The 6,765-nt window shown below is 36.5% G+C and overlaps 1 long non-coding RNA gene across 1 annotated transcript; it reads right to left on the reverse strand.

The window, feature by feature from the left end:
* LOC110262880 lies at nucleotides 1-1,061 on the reverse strand. Its single transcript, XR_002347893.1, has 2 exons — nucleotides 717-1,061; nucleotides 1-495 (listed from the first exon to the last, which is right to left on the reverse strand). It is a non-coding gene; the product is annotated as an uncharacterized LOC110262880 (long non-coding RNA).

Below are 6,765 nucleotides of genomic sequence, written 5' to 3' on the forward strand. Positions count from 1 at the left end.
TTGAAAGAGGAACATAAAGAGACTTTGTACTTGTGTTTAATTGAAAGAGGAACATAAAGAGATTGCTGCACTAGCACTAGCAACCACATGCAAAAAAAAGGTCATTACCAAAGGACTGTTGAGCAGGAAATTCCGCAAAGTCTTGTTTCTTTGTCTGCTGCTGCTGAATGCTTGCCTTAAGGCTTTCCACTCTAGCCTTTGCAGAGGCAATAGCATCCGACAAGGCCATTCGTTTGGCTTCTTTGCGAGTCTTAACTGAACCATCAAAATAATATACAGCAGAGCAATTTAATTTAAAACAAAACAAAAAAAACAAAAAAAAGAGGTTGTAGAGAGGTAACACTAAATTATCAATATGTTCCCAAGGTATTTTTATATTAACCATTCCCCTACTAGATACCTCTAAGTTGTCTTCTGTTCTATGAATGAGAGCCATGTAAATCCTCCATTTAATTCATGCCTGGTACCAAGGTATTTCTTCAAGTGCTCAGAAAGCTGTCAAAGCATTAAACATATATAAATTTAAAAAAGTCAGAAATCAACATTATTAAAGCTAACAAATATATAAATTTACAAGATATCATCATATCATCATAATAGAACAGAGGGAAGAAGAATAGAACAGAGAATGGAGCTCAAACATGATATCATCATAATCCATAATCATTTAACATACATACAAACAAAATTAGAAGAAAATTTTGTGAATGCCTGACCTCCAATTTCTTCTGACAAGGAAGAAAATAAAAAACCTAGAATTAAAGAAAAAGACATGGTCATTGTTAGCATAGAACATGGCATATTTACCAATCATGAGTAAACAGAAGAAGATAATGCAAATTTGTACACTAACCTAGATGCTCAATGAAGCTCGATGGAAATGGAGAAATTGCATAACACAACTCGATGCCGCAGGAAAGACTTGCGCAATAGATCTCATCAATGGAAGAGAAGCGTTAATGGAGGAGATCGCCGCCGGAGAAGAACGTTGGAGGAAACACTTGCGCAACAGATCTCATAGTTTTATACGAAGTTTCTGCAATTTGATTTTCCATTTCAAATTTTTAGGTATTTTTTACAAGAGTAGAAAATTGAGAGAGAGAAAGAAGATCAACCTTGCTCTCACACGGAGATTGTAGCTGGAAGAGAACCCGCCGATGCAGGAGAACCTGCCAGAGGAGATCGTCACTGGAGAGAGCACACAATCTTGTCGGAGGATAACGCCACTGAGAAGATCATCACTGGATTAGTCGCTGGAGCAGATCATCACCGGAGCAGTCGCTGGAGCAGTCACTGGAGCAAATCGTCGCCGGAGCAGAACACAGGTCTTCGTTTTTGGTTTTGGTTGGCAGCACGCTATAGTTTCAACAGTAATGAGTTTTTGGGCTAGGGTTTTTCTTTGTTGGAGGAGGGTTTTATTTGATCTATTTTTTTTAAAAAGATGGGTTTCGATTATGGCTATTAAAACCGCCAAAATTACAAAAATTTTCATTTTATACAAATTAATTATGGCAGCATAATAAAATGCCATAATATTCAAATATTATGGAGGTTCTTTAATACTGCCATAATATAAATACCATTTTAAACTTGTTATTTGGTAGTGAATCATCAAAACATGATTAAAAGATGAAAATACAATAGCAAAAGGTCCTATTTATAGAAAACTAGTAGCCTAGGGTTACAGAAATAGGTAATTAATGCAAAAATCTTCTTCCAGGCCCACTTGGTGTGTGCTTGGGCTGAGCGTTGAAACTTCCATGTGTAGAGACTTTTCTTAGAGTTAAACGCCAGCTTTTGTGCCAGTTTGGGCGTTTAACTCCAGCTTTTATGCCAGTTCTGGCGTTTTGACGCCTAAATTTCTATGCTGACTTTGAACGCTGGTTTGGGCCATCAAATCTTGAGCAAAGTATGTACTATTATATATTGCTGGAAAGCCCAGGATGTCTACTTTCCAACACAATTAAGAGCGTGCCAATTGGGTATCTGTAGCTCCAGAAAATCTACTTTGAGTGCAGGGAGGTCAAAATCCAACAGCATCTGCAGTCCTTTTTCAGCCTCTGAATCAGATTTTTGCTCAGGTCCCTCAATTTCAGCCAGAAAATACTTGAAATCACAGAAAAACACACAAACTCATAGTAAAGTCCAGAAATGTGATTTTTATTTAAAAGCTAATAAAAATATAATAAAAACTAACTAAAATATACTAAAAACATACTAAAAACAATGCCAAAAGCATATAAATTATCCGCTCATCACAACACCAAACTTAAATTGTTGCTTCTCCCCAAGCAACTGAAAATCAAATAGGATAAAAAGAATAGAATATACAATGAATTCCAAAAACATCTATGAAGATCAGTCTTAATTAGATGAGCGGGGCTTTTAGCTTTTTGCTTCTGAACAGTTTTGGCATCTCACTTTATCCTTTTGAAGTTCAGAATGATTGGCATCTATAGGAACTCAGAATTTAGATAGTGTTATTGATTCTCCTAGTTAAGTATGTTGATTCTTGAACACAGTTACTTTATGAGTCTTGGTCGTGACCCAAAGCATTTTGTTTTTCCAGTATTACCACTGGATACATAAATGCCACAGACACATAACTGGGTGAACTTTTTCAGATTGTGACTCAACCTTACTAGAGTCCCCAATTAGAGCTGTCCAGAGCTCCTAAGCACACTCTTTTTGCTTTTAGACCACGACTTTAACCACTCAGTCTCAAGTTTTCACTTGACACCTTCACGCCACAAGCACATGGTTAGGGACAGCTTGGTTTAGCCGCTTAGGCCAGGATTTTATTCCTGTGGGCCCTCCTATCCACTGATGCTCAAAGCCTTGGATCCTTTTTATTTTACCCTTGCCTTTTGGTTTAAAGGGATATTGCTAAACATATTTCTTCCACCGTTATTGTTGTTGAAGCCTTGTTGAGGCCTTTGTTGATCCTTCCATGAGAGGTTTGGATGATTTCTCCATGAAGGATTATAGGTGTTTCCATAGGGTTCTCCCATGTAATTCACCTCTTTCATTGCTGGGTTCTTAGGATCATAAGCTTCTTCAGATGAAGCTTCTTTGGTACTGCCTGTTGCTGCTTGCATTCCAGACAGACTCTGAGAAATCATATTGACTTGTTCTTTCAGAGGTGTACATGAATTGGTTATTTGCAACCATTTCAATGAGTTCCTGAGCTTCTGCAGGCGTCTTCTTCAGATGAAGAGATCCTCCAGCAGAGCTGTCCAATGACATCTTGGACAGTTCAGATAGACCATCATAGAAAATACCTATGATGCTCCATTCTGAAAGCATGTTAGAAGGACACCTTCTGATCAATTGCTTGTATCTTTCTCAGGCTTCATAGAGGGATTCACCTTCCTTCTGTCTGAAGGTTTGGACTTCCACTCTAAGCTTGCTCAATTCTTGAGGTGGAAAGAAATTTGCCAAGAAGGCATTGACTAGCTTTTCCCAAGAGTTCAGGCTTTCTTTAGGTTGTGAATCCAACCATGTTCTAGCTCTGTCTCTTACAGCAAAGGGAAAAAGCATAAGCTTGTAGACCTCGGGATCAACCCCATTGGTCTTGACAGTGTCACAAACTTGCAAGAATTCAGCTAAGAACTGATGAGGATCTTCCAATGGAAGTCCATGAAACTTGCAATTCTGTTGCATCAGAGAAACTAATTGAGGCTTAAGCTCAAAGTTCTTTGCTCTAATGGCAGGGATTGAGATGCTTCTCCCATAGAAGTCAGGAGTAGGTGTAGTAAATTCACCAAGCACCTTCCTTGCATTGTTGGCATTGTTGTTGTTTTCGGCTGCCATGGCTTCTTCTTGTTTGAAAAGTTCTGTTAGGTCCTCTATAGAGAGTTATACTTTAGCTTCTCTTAGCTTTCTCTTCAAGGTCCTTTCAGGTTCAGGATCAGCTTCAACAAGAATGCCCTTGTCCTTGTTCCTGCTCATATGAAAAGAGAGAAGAAGAAAATATGGAATCCTCTTTGTCACAGTATAGAGATTCCTTGAGGTGTCAGAGGAAAAGAAGAATAGAAGGAGGAGGTAGAGAAGAGAGAATTCGAACTTATCAAGGGAGATAGAATTTGAATTGCACATTGAGGAGGAGTGTTAGTCCTTAAATAGAAGGGTGTGAGAAGAGGGGAAGAATTTTCGAAATTAAAGTAAAAGATTTTGAAATAATTAAAAGAATTTTGAAAATTTGGTAAATAATTTTCGAAAACTAAGATTGGGAAAGAAATTAAGTGATTTTTGGAAAAGATTTTGAAATTAGAAATTAAAAAGATATGATTGAAAATTAATTTTGAAAAAGATGTGATTGAAAAGATATGATTGAGAAGATATGATTGAAAATCAAATTAAAAAGAGAAAGTTTTAAAATTAAACTTGATTACTTGACTAACAAGAAATTAGAAGATATGATTCTAGAATTAAAACCTTTGATCCTTTCTTAATAGGCAAGTAACAACTTGAAAATTTTGAATTAAATCACTAATTGTAGCAAGGATTTTCGAAAATAGTAATAAATAAAAAAATTAAAAATAAATTGATTTTGAAAGGATATGATTGAAAAGATATGATTTGAAAAAAAAATTGATTTTGAAAAATCATGAAAACTTGAAAAAGATTTGAATTAAAAACAAAATCTTCCCTCTAGTGTCCTCCTGGCGTTAAACACCCAGAATGGCATCCGTTCTGGCATTTAATGCCCAAAAAGATACCTTTTTGGATGTTTAACGCCCAGCCAGGTACCCTGGCTGGCATTTAAACGCCAATTTTCCTTCTTCACTGGGCGTTCAGCTTTTTCTGTGTAATCCCTCTGCTGAATGTTCTGAATCTTCAATTCTCTGTGTTATTGACTTGAAAAAATTTTTTGAATTTTTTTTGAATGATGAGAAACAATCAAAATGCAACTATGATCAAATAAACAATGCATGCAAGACACCAAACTTAGAAGTCTGTATACTAAGGACTATAACAATTTAAAAATTCATGTGAGAAATAACAAAAGACACAAAACAAGAGAATTTAAAGATCAGAGCACTGAAATCATCAAGAATAAACTTGAAGATCAATGAAGAACATAATGCATATATTCAAAAAAATGCAATAAGAATAAAGACATGCAATTTACACCAAACTTAAAATTAGACACTAGACTCAAACAAGAAACATAAAATATTTTTTTTTTTATATTTTATAAATTTTTTTGTTATTTTTTGAAAATTATATGGAAAAGAAAATAAAGGGATTCCAAATTTTTAATGAGAATTCCAAGAATCATTGCAATGTTAGTCTAAAACCCCGGTCCAGGAATTAGACATGGCTTACTAGCCAGCCAAGCTTTCAGTGGAAGCTCCGGTCTAAAACACTAGACATGGCCAATGGCCAACCAAGCTTTAGCAGATCATTGCTCACAACAGCAAAATTGATAGAAATCAACAAGCTCTTGTGATGATAAGTTGAAACCTCGGTCCAATAAGATTAGACATGGCTTCACAGCCAGCCAGACTTCAACAGATCATCATGAAACTCTAGAATTCATTCTTAAAAACTCTGAAGAACAAAATAGAAAATTTTTGTATTTTTAAAAATTTTTTCAAAAATAAAAAGTAAAATTACCTAATCTAAGCAACAAGATGAACCGTCAGTTGTCCAAACTCGAACAATCCCCGGCAACGGTGCCAAAAACTTGGTGCACAAAATTGTGATCATCAACAATGGCGCCAAAGACTTGGAGCTCTCAAACGTGAATCACACTTTGTCACAATTCCGCACAACTAACCAGCAAGTGCACTGGGTCGTCCAAGTAATACCTTACGTGAGTAAGGGTCTATCCCACGGAGACTGTCGACTTGAAGCAAGCTATGGTCATCTTGTAAATCTCAGTCAGGCAGATTCAAATATTTATAGAGAATTGATAATTAAAAGATGGATAAATATAAAATAGAATAAAGATAGAGATACTTATGTAATTCATTGGTAGGAATTTCAGATAAGCGTATGAAGATGCTTTGTTCCTCTTGAACCTTTGCTTTCGTATTGCCTTCATCCAATCATTCATACTCCCTTCCATGGCAAGCTTTATGTTGGGCATCACCGTTATCAATGGCTACTTCCCGTCCTCTCAGTGAAAATGTTCCAAATGCGCTGTCACCGCACGGCTAATCATCTGTCGGTTCTCGATCAAGTTGGAATAGGATCCATTGATCCTTTTGCGTCTGTTACACGCCCAACAATCGTGAGTTTGAATCTCGTTACAATCATCCCTTCCCATATCCTACTTGGAATAACACAGACAAGGTTTAGACTTTCCAGATCTCAAGAATGACCGCCAATAATTCTAGCCTATACCACGAAGGTTCCAATCTTAGATTAGAAACCCAAGAGATACGCATTCAAGCCATTGCTAGTAGAACAGAGGTGGTTGTCAGGCACATGTTTATAGGTGAGAATAATGATGAGTGTCACGGATTATCACATTCATCAAGTTGAAGAACGAATGAATATCATAGAGAAGTAGGCATGAATTGAATAGAAGAACAATAGTAATTGTATTAATTCATGAAGAACAGCAGAGCTCCACACCTTAATCTATGGTGTGTAGAAACTCCACCATTAAAAATACATAAGAACAAGGTTCAGGCATGGCCGTGAGGCCAGCCTCCAAAAGCGTCTAAGATAGCATAAGACTTATCAAAGATGAAAATACAATAATATAAGGTCCTATTTATAGAGAACTAGTAGCCTAGGGTTTACAGAAAT

The sequence above is a fragment of the Arachis ipaensis genome, chromosome B05 (genome assembly GCF_000816755.2).
Source record: "Arachis ipaensis cultivar K30076 chromosome B05, Araip1.1, whole genome shotgun sequence".
Taxonomy (NCBI): Eukaryota; Viridiplantae; Streptophyta; class Magnoliopsida; order Fabales; family Fabaceae; genus Arachis; species Arachis ipaensis.